The sequence below is a fragment of the Balaenoptera acutorostrata genome, unplaced genomic scaffold, assembly GCF_949987535.1.
Source record: "Balaenoptera acutorostrata unplaced genomic scaffold, mBalAcu1.1 scaffold_831, whole genome shotgun sequence".
In the NCBI taxonomy this organism is placed as follows: domain Eukaryota; kingdom Metazoa; phylum Chordata; class Mammalia; order Artiodactyla; family Balaenopteridae; genus Balaenoptera; species Balaenoptera acutorostrata.
This window is the reverse complement of record NW_026646065.1, coordinates 75,119-91,262: the sequence shown is the minus strand read 5'-3', so window position 1 is coordinate 91,262 and position 16,144 is coordinate 75,119. Positions and strand designations below refer to the sequence as shown.

The following is a 16,144-nucleotide window of genomic DNA, read 5'->3' as shown; positions in this document are numbered from 1 at the left end:
TGAATGCTTCTCTGTCCAAGTAAAACAGCCTTTGTTTTTAGTGGTCCCAGGGACTCATGAAGGCTGAGCCCTTTCAGCTCCCAGAGCTAGGTGAATTGGGGGCTAGTCCCTTAGGTGGCAGTTGAAAACTGGTGTGCTAGAGGTGTGGACAAGCTCCTTTCAGGAGAGAAGATAAAAATTTGGTCTTACTTGGAGCTGGGAGAGATAGCAGGGGACATGTCCACCAGGTTTACCAGGCTCACAAAAGGATCCCAGTGAGCTTCCACATGCTGACTAACTGGAAGCCAGAACCACAGGCAGCAGCTAGGAAAATATACAACTTCCTTCCAGGGAGAAACTGGGAGATGGGCATTATTTTGTCATCTCCCTCCATGCTGGGTCTGGGTGTATAGCTACAGGGAATCCTCATGCATCCATTTAAAAACTGCTTCTTTGTTTGCTATAGTACTGTGGTGCTCAGGAATGCAAGCCCAGTTGACTTTCAGAGGCAGGTTATTTTGGGGTCCATCCCTCAGGTGGCAGTTTTAAAAGTCAGGGTTCTAAATGTGTAGACAAGCTCCCTCCAGGGACATGCAGGAGATTTGGCTTTATTGTTGAAGGAAGCTGGGGGGAGAGAGCAGGGTAAGTACCCACTGGCTCTTTGGGGCTCTAGGCAGGATTCCAGTCAGCTGAAATGCAAGCTGATTAGAAGCTGGGCCCTCAGACAGTAGCTGGGAAAGTATGTAGTCCAACACCCTCCAGGAAGAAATTGGGAGATAAGCATTTGTGTGTGTTCCCTCTGCTCTGAGCTTGGGGAGATAGCCAGAGGGAGTGCTCAAGCACCTTGTAAAAACTGCTTATTTGTTTGCTCTAATACCATGGGACTTGTGAAGGGAAGCCCGTTTGGCTCTCAGAGCTAGATGATTTGGGGGCCCATCCCTCAGGCGGCAGCCTTAAAATTTGGGACATTAGAAATGTGGTGCAAACAGTGCGCTAATTGGGAAGAGGCTAGGAGTTGGTGGTTTCAGAAAGATTATAAGGCGCTGTTCTTGGGTGGGGTTTATAGCAAGAGTGTGTCTCATCCTTTCCTACACATTTCCTTGTGGGTATTTTCTCAGTTTCCCAATGTGTAGGAGTCACTAAAGTTAGTTTCTTGATATCTTTCAGAGGGAATTGATCTGTGTGTAGCTGTATATTCAGTGCATCCATGGAAGGAGGGAAATTCAGGAGTCTCTTCTGTGTCCATCTTGAGGTACCTGTTGATCTTTTCTAATAACCGACTCCTGGTTTCATTGACTTTCCATATTGTTTTTCTGTTTTGTTTATGTATGCTGTAATATTTATTCTTTTTCCCACCTGCTGGCCTTGGGTTAAGTTTTTTCTACTTCCTTAAGGAAGATGTTCGATTGTGGATATGAGATCTTTATTCTTTTTTAAATGTAAGCCTTTACAGGTATAAATTTCCCTCTCATCACTGCTTGTGCTCCATCCCGTAAGTTTTGGTATTTTGTATTTTTTTTCTTTGGTCTCAAGGTATTTTGTAGTTTCTCTTGTAATTTCTTCCTCGACCCGTTGGTTGTTTAAAAGCGTGCTGTTTAATTTCCACATGTTTGTGAATTTTCGTTTCCCTTGTGTTACTGATTTCCACTTTTATTCCGTTGTGATAGAAAAAGATTCATTGTGTGATTGCAATAGTTTTAATTTTTATTAAGAATTGTTTTGTGGCCTAACATATGGCCTATTCTGGAAATGTTACATGTACACTTGAGAAAAATCTATAATTTACTGTCTTTGGGTAGAGAGCTGTGTATATATGTGTGTGTTAGGTCCATTTGGTTGATACTGTTGTTTAAGTCTTCTGTTTCCTTCCTGATCTTCTGTGTGGTTGTTCTCTCCCATTTCTGAATGAAGGCTATCAAAGTCTCCAACTCTTACTGTTTCTCCCTTCCATCAATGTTTGTTTCATCTGTTAAGGAGCTCTGTGTTTTAGCGTGGGTCTATTTGATTTCACCCTACAGTTCGTTTAACTTGTATTTTTATATCCAAGTATTTCACAGCTTGGGAAGTTTTTGTCCATTATTCCTTCAGACGAGGTTTCCGCTGTTTTCTCACTCTTTTTTCTTCCTGGATTCCCATAATGTCTTCTTTTTTGGATTCCCATAATTCCATTAGGGTCTGTTCACGTCTCTTCATTCATTTTCCTTTTTGCTCTGAGAACTAATAATTTCAAGTGATTTGTCTTCAACTTTGCTGATGCCTTCCTCTGCCTGTTGCAGTCTGCTTTTGAACCCCTCTTGTGAAATATTCAATTTACACTTTTAGCTCCACATTTGCTTTTTTAAAATAAATTGTCTCTTTGTTGATATTCTCACTTTGTTGATACATCACCTTCCTGACTTCCTAGGCAGTTGTTTTCAAGAGTTCATCTAGCAACTCTGAAGCCTGTGTTTCTTTTTTTTTTTTTTTAATTAATTTATTTATTTATGGTTGTGGTGGGTCTTCGTTTCTGTGCGAGGGCTTTCTCTAGTTGTGGCAAGTGGGGACCACTCTTCATCGCGGTGCGCGGGCCTCTCACTGTCGCGGCCTCTCCTGTCGCGGAGCACAGGCTCCAGACGCGCAGGCTCAGTAATTGTGGCTCACGGGCCCAGCTGTTCTGCGGCATGTGGGATCTTCCCAGACCAGGGCTCGAACCCGTGTCCCCTGCATTAGCAGGCAGATTCTCAACCACTGCGCCACCAGGGAAGCCCCTGAAGCCTGTGTTTCTTTAGTGTCACTTTCTAGAGATTTATTATGTTCCTTTGAATGGGCCACATTTCCCTGTTTTTTCTGTATTTTGTGAGTTTTTGTCAAAAATTGCATATTGAAAAAAACAGCCACCTCTCCCAGCCTTGTAGACTGGATACTTGCAGAGGAAAACCTTCACTAATCAGCCTGGTGTAAAGACTTAAGGTCGTCTCAGATCTTTTATGAGGATGTGCCTTCACTGGGCCTGTGTGTAAAGCCCAGCTTCAAGCCCCTAATTCTGCCACACACACAGCTGTTTTTAATTGTTTCATTTCTCCAAGAGCCTCACCCCTGGCTTCTTGGCCCTTAAATGTTCTGTTGTATTCCTCTGTCAATAATCTCTGCCCTCCAGGTGTGTGCAGGTCTACAGTTGCCATGAAGTTTTCATGGGCCATTGAATCCATCATTGCTTTCACAGCCACCAATCTGATATACAAAATATTCCACTATTCCTATCTCAGCTCTGAGTCATGTGAGACAGAAATCAGACTCTCAGACATTGCCTGGCATGCCACACATTGCAATCAAGTTGCACTCTTTTACTTTTCTCCCAATGGAGGACCAGTAATTGGGCAGCTTTCACTCTACTGCACCATATTGAGCCAGGAATGGGTTAGGATAAGAGTGAGCAAAAATGTCACGAAATTTGCTCTCATTTTGAGAGTGACTCTTTCTTTACTGGGCATTCACTTTGTTGCTTCAGATTACTGGCTGGTTTCTAGAGCTCCCACAAAGCTATTTGTATTCTATTGTTTAGTTCAGAGTTTTCATGGGGTTACATACCTGGAGCTTCCTATTCTGCCATCTTACCTATATCACTGCTGTCCTTCATTTTTGGAAGATGGTTTTACCAGATATAGAATTCTTGGTTAACAGTGTTTTTCTTTCAACACGTGAATATGAAATCCACCAGCCTTCTCCCTTGACGCTTTCAAAATTCTCTTTGTTGTTAGTTTTTGCAATTTTAATATAGTGTTTTTGTGTAGATCTCCTGTTGGAGTTCATTGAGTTTCTTGGATATGTACTTTCATGTATTTTATCATATTTGAGGAGTTTGGGACAATTATCTCTTCAAATATTTTCCCTGACTTTCTATCCCTTTCTCTCCATGTGGGATTCCTATTATGGATATGTTGTCATACTTGATGATGTCTTGTAGGTCTTTTACGTTCTGCTCGTTATTCTTCACTCTTTCCTCTTTCCACCCCTCAGAGTGGATAGTCTCAATCAGTTCTTCTTCAAATGTGCCAATTCTTTATTCTGCCTGCTTAAATCTGCTAATGAATCCCCCTAATGACTTTCTTATTTCAGTTGTGGCACTTTTCAACTCTAGAATATATATTTGATTCCTTTTTGTAATTTCTTTCTCTTTATTAGTATTCATCGCTTGGTGAGGCACCATTTTCCTGATTTCCTTTAGTTCTTTGTCCAAAATTTCATTTAGTTCTATGGGAATATTTAAGAGAGTGATTTAAAGTCTTTTTATGCCTGGACAATGTGTATATGTGTATGTCCACATTGTGTGGACAATGTGTATGTATATATACACACACACACAGACACATATATATAAATATATATATATATGTATATATACATTTTTTTCCTCATTCATGGATCATACTTTGTTGTTTATTTTCATACCTCATAACTCTTTGTTGAAAATTTATATGTTAAATAACATAAAGTAGAAATTCCGGAAATCAGATTCTCCCTTCCCATCAGGATTTTCTGTTACAGCTGTTTGTTGCTGTTGGTGGTGGTGATGGTGGTGGTGGTGGTATTGCTCCTGTTTGTTGAAATCTAGATTGCATTTGGGAAGATGTAATGGTTGTTACAGGTTGGAAGGAAGCTTTATGATATGAGAAGCCTATACCATTTTTTTGTGACTTTATTTTAAATTAATATAAAATGGTGTTGGTTTTTTTTGGATGTATTTTTATGTTCCATGCTACTAACGTTTAGGATTCAAACATTTGACAAAAGTGTATTTAGGACTTTTCATAAGTATTTGATTGAGAGTATTCAGTGGTGATATTTTGTTTCTTGTATATACATGGGTCTCTTTCTGGGCTCTCTATTTTGTTCCGTTGGTCTATATGTTTGTATTTAACCCAGTACTATTCTGTTTTAATTACTGTAGCTTGGTAATATGTTTTGAAAGCAGGAAGTGTGATCCCTTGAGCTTTATTCTTCGAAAGATTGTTTTGGCTATTTGGGCTCTTTTGTGGTTCCCTATGAATTTTTGGATTGCTTTTTCTATTTCTGTATTGAACACCATTGGGATTTTAATAGGGACTTCATTGAATCTGTGGACCACTATGGTAGTATGTACATTCTAAAAATAGTAACCATGAACATGGGATGTCTTTCCATATTATCAGTGTCTTCTTTAATTTTCCTCATCATTGTTTACACTTTTCAGTGTACAGGTCTTTCACCTCTAGTTAAGTTTACTTCTAAGTATTGTATTCTTTGTACTGAAGTTGATAATGGGTTTGTTTTCTTAATTTACTTTTCAGATTTTCAGTAATCTTAGTTGTAATTTTTTCCCTTTCATTACTTTAAATATGTCCTGCCACTCTCTTCTGGCTTGCAGAGTTTCTGCTGAAAGATCAGCTGTTAACCTTATGGGGATTCCCTTGTATGTTATTTGTTGCTTTTCCCTTGCTGCTTTTAATATATTTTCTTTGTATTTAGTTTTTGTTAGTTTGATTAATACGTGTCTCAGCATGTTTCTCCTTGGGTTTATCCTGTATGGGACTCTCTGCACTTCCTTGCCTTGATTGACTCTTTCCTTTCCCATGTTAGGGAAGTTTTCAACTATAATCTCTTCAAATATTTTCTTCTGAAAATATTTCTTTTTCTTTTTCTCTTCTTTTTCTGGGACCTTTATAATTCGAATGTTGGTGCGTTTAATGTTTTCCCAGAGCTCTCTGAGACTATCCGCAATTCTTTTTATTCTTTTTTTTTTATTCTGCTCTGTGACAGATATTTCTACTATTTTATCTTCCAGGTCACTTATCCGTTCTTCTGCCTCAGTTATTCTGGTATTGATTCCTTCTAGAGAATTTTTAATTTCATTTATTGTGTTGTTCATCATTGTTTGCTCCTGAGTTCTTCTAGGTTCTTGTTTAAACGTTTCTTGTATTTTCTCTATTCTATTTCCAAGATTTTGGATATCTTTACTATCATTACTCTGAATTGTTTTTCAGTTACACTGCCTATATCCTCTTCATTTTGTACTTTACGCTTTCATCTCCTGCATATTTCTCTGTCTTCTCATTTTGTTTAACTTACCGTGTTTAGGGTCTCCTTTTCACGGGCTGTAGATTCGTAGTTCCCATTGTTTTTGATGTCTGCCCCTAGTGGCTAAGGTTGGTTCAGTGGGTTGTGTAGGTTTCCTGGTGGAGGGGACTGGTGCCTGTGTTCTGGTGGATAAGGCTGGATCTTGTCTTTCTGGTGGGCAGGGCCACGTCTGGTGGTGTTTTGGGGGTGTCTGTGAACTCAGTATGATTTTAGGCAGCCTCTCTCCTAATGGGTGGGGTTGTGTTCCTGTCTTGCTAGTTGTTTGGCATGGGGCGTCCAGCACTTGAGCTTGCCGGCCATTGGGTGGAGCTGGGTCTTAGAATTGAGACAGAAGCTCTGGGAGAGCTCTCGCTGATTTATATTACGTGGGTCTGGGAGGCCTCGGGTGGAGCAATGTCCTGAAATCGGCTCTCCCACCTCGGAGGCTTAGGCCTGACACCAGGCAGGAGCACCAAGACCCGGTCAGCCACATGGCTCAGAAGGAAAGGGAGAAAAAAAGAAAGAAAAAATAAATAAAATTAAGTAATTAAAATAAAAAATATATAAAAAGAATAAGAGAGCACCTGAATCAATAAACAAATCCACCAATGATAACAAGCGCTTAAAACTAAGCTAAGATAAATATAAAAATCAGAAACAAATCAGTCGCAGACAGCAAAACCCAAGTGTACAGTTGCTTCCAAAGTCCACCTCATCAATTTGGGACAATTTGTTGTCTATTCAGGTATACCACAAATGCAGGGTACATCAAGTTGATTGTGGGCATTTAATCTGGTGCTCCTGAGGCTGCATGGAGAAATTTCCCTTTCTCTTCTTCGTTTGCACAGCTCCTGGGGTTCAGCTTTGGTTTTGGTCCCATCTCCGCATGTAGATCACCCTCAGGCATCTGTTCCCCACCCAGACAGGAGGGGTTAAAGCAGCGGCTGATTAGGCCACTCTTGCTCACTCAGGCTGGTGGGAAGGAGGGGTATGGTAGTCATAACTGGAATGTGGGGTGAGCCTCTGGTAGCAGAGGCTGGCATGACATTGTACTAACCTGAGGCATGCCGTGTGTTCTCCCAGGGAAGTTGTCCCTGGATCAAGGGACTTTGGCAGTGGTGGGCTCCACAGGCTCTCAGGGTTGGGGGCGTGTGTTGATAGTGACCTGTGCTTGCACATAGGATTCTTGGTGGCAGCAGCATCAGTGTTAGCATTTCATGCCTGTCTCTGGGGTTCGAGCTGATAGCCACAGCTCGCTCCCGTCTCTGGAACTTGCTTAGGCAGTGCTCTGCCTTCTGTGGGCACACAGGGAAGGAACCTCTCTCCTCGTGCACCCCGAAACAATGGTCTCTTGCCTCTTCGGCAGGTCCAGACTTTTTTTCCTGTCTCCCTCCCAGCTAGCGGTGGTGCACCAGCCCCCTTCAGGCTGTGTTCACACAGCCAACCCCAGTCCTCTCCCTGGGATCTGACCTCTGAAGCTGGAGCCTCAGCTCCCAGCCCCCACCTGCCCTGGTGGGTGAGCAGACAAGCCTCTCAGGCTGGTGAGTGCTGGTCAGCACTGATCCACTGTGCGGGAATCTCTCCGCTTTGCCCTCAGCACCTCTGTTGCTGTGCTCTCCTCCGTGGCTCCGAAGTTTCCCCCGCCCATCCCCTGTCTCTGCCAGTGAAGGGGCTTCCTAGTGCGTGGAAACTTTTCCTCCTTCACAGCTCTCTCCCAGAGGTGCAGGTCCCGTCCCTATTCTTTTGTCTCTGTTTTTTCTTTTTTCTTTTGCTCTACCCAGGTATCTGGGGATTTTCTTGCCTTTTGGGAAATCTGAGGTCTTCTGCCAGCGTTCAGTAGATGTTCTGTAGGAGTTGTTCCACATGTAGATGTAGTTTTGATATATTTGTGGGTAGGAAGTTGATCTCCACCTCTTACTCCTCCGCCATCTTGAAGGTCCCCCCCGATCTTGGCTTCTTTGTACAAACAATTTTTTTTCCTCCAGCTGCTTTTAATATTTTATATTTATCACTGGTTTTGATCAATTTGTTTGTGATGTGCCTTAGTGTAGCTTTATGTTTCTTATACTTGAGATCACTAAGCTTCATGGATGTATGGATTTACAGTTTGAAAAACTTTCACTCATTATTTCTTTCAATTTTCTCCCCTACTCCCTCACACTCCTGTAAGAACTCCAATTACATATTTATCTGACCACTTGAAATTGTTGTACCATTTGCTGTTCATTGCTAATTTTTCCTCTGTTTTTTTCCTGTCTTTTCTGTAGAAATGTATAATGTGCTGTTTAATCCCATCCATTTTATTTTTTATATCAAGCATTGTAGTTTTTATCTACATCTAGAAGTTCAATTTGAATCTTTTGTTTTATCTCTCATGCTTGTACTTAACTTTTTGAATCTATGGAATACAGGGATAATGACTGTATGGAATACAGTGCTAATGACTGTATTAATACCCTTCTAACACCTGTGTCAGATTAGCAACAATTTAAAAAAAAATTTTTTTCCAGACATGCCATGTGGCTTGTGGGATTTTAGTTCCTGACCAGGGATCGAACCCAGGTCCTCCGCAGGGAGAGCATGGAGTCCCAACAACTGGTCTACCAGGGAATTCCCAGATTAGCAACAGTTTTAACTGATTTATTTTGTTCCTCATGGGTCCCATTTTCTTGTTAAATCCGGTCATTTTTAATTGGATTCCAGACTTGCTGGGTGGTGGATATTTTGTAGACATATAAATATTCTTGAGCTTGGTTCTGAGATGTATTTCTGTCATTTGTAACCTGTTTGAGCTTTTTGTGTTTTGCCATTAAGATTCGTTAAGTGAGATGAGAGGAAGGCTCATCTTTGGTCTATCTTATACTGAACCAAGGGCCAGCCATGACCAAGCACCTCCACCTAAGGGAGCAGCACCAATTTCGTCAGGACTTTCTGCCAGGTAGGGACATACTCCCTTGCTCTCTTGCTGTGACTCCATCTAATAGGCTCCCCACACCAACCCAGAACACAAACCCAAGAGCAGAGTAGAGGGATTTTTATTTCTTTTTCCCTGCTGTCAATCCGGCATCTGGAAGAACAGGTGTCACACGACAGGTTATAAGAATTACAAAGAATAAATAATAAATACACAGAAAAGATATTTTATATATATTATGTATATAGTATATGATTATATATACTTTATCTCTATTATTAATCTTTATGTTAAAGTCTATTATGACTTATTTAATATAGCTCCACCAGACTTTTTGTGCTCATTATGTTTAATTCATTATAAGGTGTATAGGTTTGCTAGGTCTGCCATAACAACAAAGTGTAGACTGGGTGTTTAAGCAAGAGAAATGTATTTTCTTACAGTTTGAGAGGCTAGAAGTTCATAATCAAGGTGTCAGTAAATTGGTTTCTTCTGTGGCATCTCTGCTTGGCTTGCAGATGGTCTCAAGCCAAGGAGAGATGAAATATATTTGACATATAACATTGAAATATATTTGACATATTTTAATTGAAATATATTTCAATTTTAATTGAAATATATGACATATAATATTGTGTAAATTTAAGGTGTAAAACATGTTGATTTGGTAGATTTAGGTATCGTAATATGATTGCCATTGTAGTGACAATTAGCACCTTGATCATGTCATGTAATTATCATTTCTTTTTGGTGATTGTGATAATTAAGATCTAGTCTTTTAGCAAGTTTGATGACTATAATACAATACTGTTGTTTATATTCACTATATCGTGCTTTAGATCTCTGGGACTTTTTTAGTGTTGCCCTCTTATTGTGTCTTCATATGGTCTTTCTTCTGTATGTATGCATTCCTTGTGTCTCCTTGTGTAGCCAAAGCTTCTTATAAGAACACCAGGTAGAATGGATTAGAGCTTACCTTCACAGCCTCATTTTAATGTAATTACTTCTTGGAAGGCTCTAACTCTGAATATAGTTACATTCTAAGGTACTCAGGGTTAGGGCTTCAACATATTGATTTGAGGGGTTGGGCACAATTCAGCCCATAATAGAAGTACAAATAATGATAAATGTTGAAAATCAGTGGCTTGTCATTATGTGCATGAATATCCAAGATCATTAACATTAAAACTAGTTGAAAAAATAAATCAGAGAATAAAGCAAAAAACATTGTTACTATATCAAAACCAACAACTTTCCCATGTGCAAATAAATACATATTATACCATATGTGAAAATGTTTCATTTACTATAAGAATCCAATTGAAAGAACTGAATCAATGTTTGCCTATATGTATATCTATATATAGAAAACTATTAAACTACATAAGGGATCTAAAGGAGAGTGAGATATACAGTGGCCAGAAGTATATTATTGGCAGACTGGATAATGTCATTATTTTACCATTGTAACAATATTATGTCTCACTTCAATTCATAAGTATGATGCTAATCAGAACCTCAGCATGATTATTTTTAGAGATTTGGCCCTAGAAAGTTATACTGTTTCTCTTGATGAAGAGCTTGTGAGAATAGCTAGGGAAATTCTGAAAATTGAGTCAAAAGATATGATTATCATAGTTAAATCTATAAGAAAGCTAAAGTAATGAACACATTGTGTAAATGGTGCATTGATAGATAGACCAAGGGAACAACAACAACAAAACTCGTATCAATAGATCCAAATATATAATGGAATTTTATATGTAATATAAGTTGGTTTTCAGAATAATACAAAGGACTCTGGTCTCAGAACCTATTTGTATAAAAAATTTGGAACTTGTAACTCTCACACATACAGTAAGAAAATGCCCAATGGAAATATGTAGATGTAAATCATCTATTCGATTAGCCTCTGTAATAACTGTTTATCAAAGAACAGTGAAATCCTGTATTGGAATAGGGATGAGGGGAGTGGAACTCTCATGTAATGTGACCCAAATGCCCTTCTTGACCAAACTTCAGTCAGGTTCCTCTAAACCCTCTTTTAGACTAAGCCTTGACCTTAGCATTCCATATCCATCCCATCCTTGACAGGGGTACACAGTCCAGTTTTAGCAAGAATCCTGCTAAGTCAGTTTAGATAGAATCTTCATCCTTGAGCCTCATCCCTCACCTTTGACATCTAAGCACTTGGCCTCTCTTTAGCAAGAATCTCGTTAGGTCAGGTTAGTAAGAATCCCTTTACTTTTGAAGTCTCCTTCTAGTCATTTTCCATCCACATATTCCCTCACTTTGCTCATCAGCTATAAGTCCCCAGCTTTCTTTGCTGTATTTGGAGTTAAGTCTGATCTCTCTGCCCTATTGTAATTTTCTTGAAAAAAGTCTTACTGTTTTACTAAGTGTCAGAAAGGCTTTTTCTTTCACAAATCCTAGTGGGAGTATAAATTAGCATAGCTTCTTTGATGGCCTATTGTTAACATCTACCAACTTTTACGTATCTATTTTAATTTAGCAATTGTATATTTTGGAATTTGTATTGCAGAAATAATGCAAATATGCAAAGAAGTATAGACACAAATATTTACTGCATATTTACAATAATGAAATTTGGAAACAAACTAAACATCCATGTAAAAGGTTTTTATTAAGTAAATCATATACCCCTCCAATAAAATATCATGCAGCCAAGAAAAAGTATGATGTATGTATGGTCAGGCCACTCAAAATGCCTGTTCTCTTGCTCTTTGTACATCTCCTGCTTGACCAGTGCTTGCTTCACCTACACCCTACTCAGAAGAGTAACCTTCCTGCATACTTGCCCCATGCCCCAGCCAATGACTGTTCTAGCTTTAGAGCAGAACATCGCCACGCTGATAGCTTATCAAAGGGACGGTGAGAATCATGTAGCTCTGTTGGTTTCCCTGGTAACTGATGAACCAATCTGAGGTCAATTCCCCCTATAACTGGTATCTTCCCCCCAACCCCTGCTAGGGAAGACTACTGCCACGTCCTTCCTGTGGTCTGCTGCACAGGGTGGGATGTCACTCAAGGACCACACTTCAGACATGTAAGATCCTCCATCCATTAAATCGTTGATGTCTCTGTCGCTGATTTTGGGCTCTTTTTTCATTCTTTCAAGCCTCTGTGTTGCAGCCCAACTATGTAGTTTTAAATAATTTGACTTGATAATATGACTACACTTTAATTGAGTCAAAATGAGTTGTAAATAAGTGGAAAAAAGAAAAGCTCCTATTTGAAAAATGTATTTGTGTAGTGGACTGCACTGAATAAAGTTGAGGCTAATGAACATTGGTTCCATTTGGGAAGGAGATGCAGAGTGGAAATTTCCTCCAATAATCCCATCAAGCACTATGCTTTTGATTAAACTGACCCTGTGTTTTTGTATAATTTAAAACAAAATGTTGAAATATATTTATATACAATAAAGAACACAGAAAATATTCCATCAAGTGTTGAAGGAATAATGATTTTTCAACAGCCTTGCTCAGGTCAGAATTGGAGGTGTATGAACAAAAAATTTGCAAACAATATTGAGTATTTTGCTAGGCCTATGTCATGAGGAGGGCCATCTGGTTTGCATAAAACAAACATGGTATGGCTGTCAGTTCATTATACTTTCATATTTACCTTTAACGTTAGGAGTTCATGGATTTTTACATAGGAAATGATTGCCAAATGCCAGTTTATGTACCTGATGCACAGTGAGGCCAAACAAACAAAATCGTCGAAGTTTGGAGCAGGTAAAGATTTATTGCAAAGACCAAGCAAGGAGAACTGGTGGCTCGTGCTCAAAAGACCTGAACTCCTGGATGATTTTTGTGGAAGAGTTTTTATAGTAAAAATTTGGGGCGAAGCCTATAGGATGTGTGACTTTTGTTGGTAATGAGGTGACTGGGTGGTGTTTAGGAATATTGTACTCAATCTGAAGTTACCATCCTCCAGCAGAGTGGGAGTTTTAGATCCTGCACATATTGTTATGCATAACAAGACACATACATAGATATTGCTATGTATATCCCTTGAGGAGGAAACAGGTCCCCGTTTTATAGCTACCCTATTGTTTTTGACTGCCCCTCCTTTGTTTCTGTATTTTCTCTTCTTCCTTATTAGTAACTGTCTGAATCTGTCCTTTGCAACTCAGCGACAACAGTCTAGGAGCTGAAACCTTTTTCCTCCAAAGAAGCAGAGGACAGGGAAAGGCTTTGGTATCCAGAAAGGCCCTGCAGCATCCTGCTTGGTTTGAAAATTGCAATAAATGAAAAAAGAAGTCTGTTCCATTATGACTAAACCAGTGAACTCACTCTTGAGAAAATATGCTATTTGTCCTTCACAAAGGATGCCCCCTTGATGCCAAGTAGGTTAATTAATGCAGAGACGGAAAATTCTATTCCATTAGGAGGATATTTTCTCGGGACTATCAGGATCTAGCAATTTGGAGAATATGATTTCAGCTACGAGCTTTCCTAGTTTTGCCCTGGGACCCAGGTATACAGATGGCCTAAGAGCCACAGTGTGGACATGATCTTGGAGAGGCAGCAGTGAGTGGTGGCATGAAGTGAGATCTTAATTCCCTGCCCAGGAATTGAACCTGGGCAGCCTGGATGAAAACCAGGAATCCTAGCCACCACACCCCCGGCTCTTGCCCCCAGTGAAAAATGCATTGCTCACGGAGGCAAAAACTGTAAAAACAGGTACAAAGTTTATTATTAGAGACATAGCACACAGAGAAACAGTTTGTTTAGTTAAGACAGAAGCAAGGCAGAGATGCACATCTGGATAGAGAGGGTGTGGGCGTCCCCCCTAATGAGGAGAAGCGCAGTAAAAAGGTGGTTAAATCATTTATACAGGGCAGTTCTTCTGGGTCTTTGTGTACCTTTGGCCAATTATCTGGTTTCTTCTTCTACACCTGACCTGCCCTAGGACCCTCCCCAATATGCCTGTGCAACTTTTTTCCAAGATGGATTTCAGCCCAGAGGCCTATGAGACGGCCTTAGCATCACACATTCTGGGGTGGTGTGCCCTCCTTTTTGACCCCCAAGGAACCTTTCTGCACATGTGCAGTGTCTCCCTTGCCCCAAGGATGGGAAATATATGACCTCTTGATCCTTTACTCAAACAAGGGTTAGCCCCTCTCTATTCCTGCCATGACTGTTATCTTAAGGTGTTCACGGGAGACAAAGCCTGGGTATTTACCCTGTTTCTGCAGTTACTTCCATTTCAGAGAGCAAACAGGAGGCTGATTTTAAATGTCTAAACTGAAGCCCATCTATCTCCTGTCTCAGCAAATGTAAACAGGAGACTAAGTTGTAAGTGTCGGAAGCCCACTTTTTCCTGCCCCATGAAATGTAAACGGGAGGTTAGTTGTGAATGCCTGGCTTGGGGCCCCTCTATCTCCTGCCTCAGACACACACCCAGTCAGGGGTCTCAGGGCACCCAGGACCCTGGGATAAGCATTTCCCCCCGTATTTCTACTCTGAAGTACTAAATTGATTGCTTGGTTCACAGTCAACCCAGGGTGCAGGGGGCCAAGGGAAATGTAGTCTTTCTCCCTCTTACTGTCTTCCTGGTCTTTAGCGGCTTCCTCTGCGCATGTGCAACGTAGGGACCGCCTCACCCCTTCCGCTTTCATGTGCCTCGAGGTGAGAAGAACCTGGAGCTTTGGTCGTGGCAGGTGCAGGGCTTGCGTGGCCTGAGGCTTCGCTGAGAGCGGCGTTCTTGTGGCGGGGGCAGAAGCGGGACGTCGCGGGACGTCTCGGGCCGCCCTCTGGCCCAGGCGGGACTGCAGTGCCCGGGTCTGGCCTGGACCTCCGCCCTGGGAAGGTGGGTGGGGCGATCCCGGTTCGGGCCTTGTGGTCTCGGGGGCCGGTGGAGCTGAGACCCGTTAGGAGAGGGGACGGTGCGTGTGGGGACGGAATGCCCGGCCCCGCCCGCCTCTGACGGGGGGACGCCGGGGCGGACAGTGGGAGGGAAAGCGCGGTGGTCACGCTGGCCGTGAGCGGGCCAGAAAGCGCGGGCGGAGGGTGTGCTGGGCAGCCCTGCTCTGGAGCGGGAGAGACCCGGTCAGTTACAGCCGTGTCACCTGTACTGTGGGCGGGAGAAGTAACCTGGGGGCGAGTCAGGTCTGCAAAGGAGGCTATGAATAATGCCTGCTTCATGGCGTTGTTCTGAGAAATCTGTATGGGTCGTTTGGAAAAAGAGCCAAGTGCCAGGTACTAACCGTCGAAAAAGTGATAATGTTGTTATTTAGAAGGCACTTTGTTCTTTTCATTGGGTGGTTTACATAAGCCTCCCAATTATCTCGTGATAACGGTATGAGCATCTGCATTAGACACACGTTAAGCAAAAAGCAAATCTGAGTCTCAGGTTGGTGAGGTGGTCCTGAGTTTGAGAGGGCCGGTGACTTCTCCAGGCTTAACCGGATTGTGACAGAGCCAGGAGTCGAACAGTCGTTCATACTGTTCAGTCAATCAAAAGAAACTTATCAAGAGTCCCTTTTGAGAAACTTCAGCCCACTAGAAAGTAGTAAGTTTTAACACTTTGCCATAAAGCACCGCATCCTTTTTATTGGGCAGTCTGTGGATTCTCTAACTCAAGGGGTAAACAGTTTTGCTAGGAAAATAGATAAAGGATGCAGCCTGTGTCTCTTTTTTTTACTGTTAATTTTAATGAAGTAGTGTCATCCTTTGCTGTACTTCAATCATCTGTTTTTCCATTTTTGTTTGTATTTAATTAAATCAATTTAAATCAATAGACAAAATTATTTTTACCAAATGAGAGTGGTAGGTTTAAGCCCCGTGATCATTTCAAACTGGTAGATGGACAGATGGTGTTTCCACAGGATCTTTCCCTTGCCATTTCAAGGGCTGAAGGGATGCTGTAGGGAGGCTGCTTCTCAGCTGGGCTGCTGATGTGATTGGGAGGTGAATGAATGTAGGAACTGTAAAGCAGGCCAGGTGTCCTGACAGTGTCCTTTTTCTGTCCCCCCAGCTGAATCTTCAGTCCTCTGCACCTTCCTAAACGCTACAGAAGATGAACATATCTGAGGTCAGCTCTCTATTCATTTCCCACTTTGTGGTGTGATGGATTTAACTCTTGATTTCAGATTGCTCTCAGCCTGTTTTATACATTCTTTATCAATGTAAGTTATTTTCCTTTTAT

At 41.3% G+C, this 16,144-nt stretch overlaps 1 long non-coding RNA gene across 4 annotated transcripts in view; it reads left to right on the top strand.

Annotated features, from left to right (window-relative positions):
* Positions 1–16,144, top strand: part of LOC130706822 (uncharacterized) — a 116,656-nt gene that overhangs the window by 29,347 nt on the left and 71,165 nt on the right. For all 4 annotated transcript variants that reach the window (XR_009006883.1, XR_009006884.1, XR_009006881.1 and 1 more), the window contains exons 3-4: positions 8,866–8,989; positions 15,974–16,030. This is a non-coding gene — a long non-coding RNA (uncharacterized LOC130706822). The remainder of the gene's footprint in view (positions 1–8,865; positions 8,990–15,973; positions 16,031–16,144) is intronic.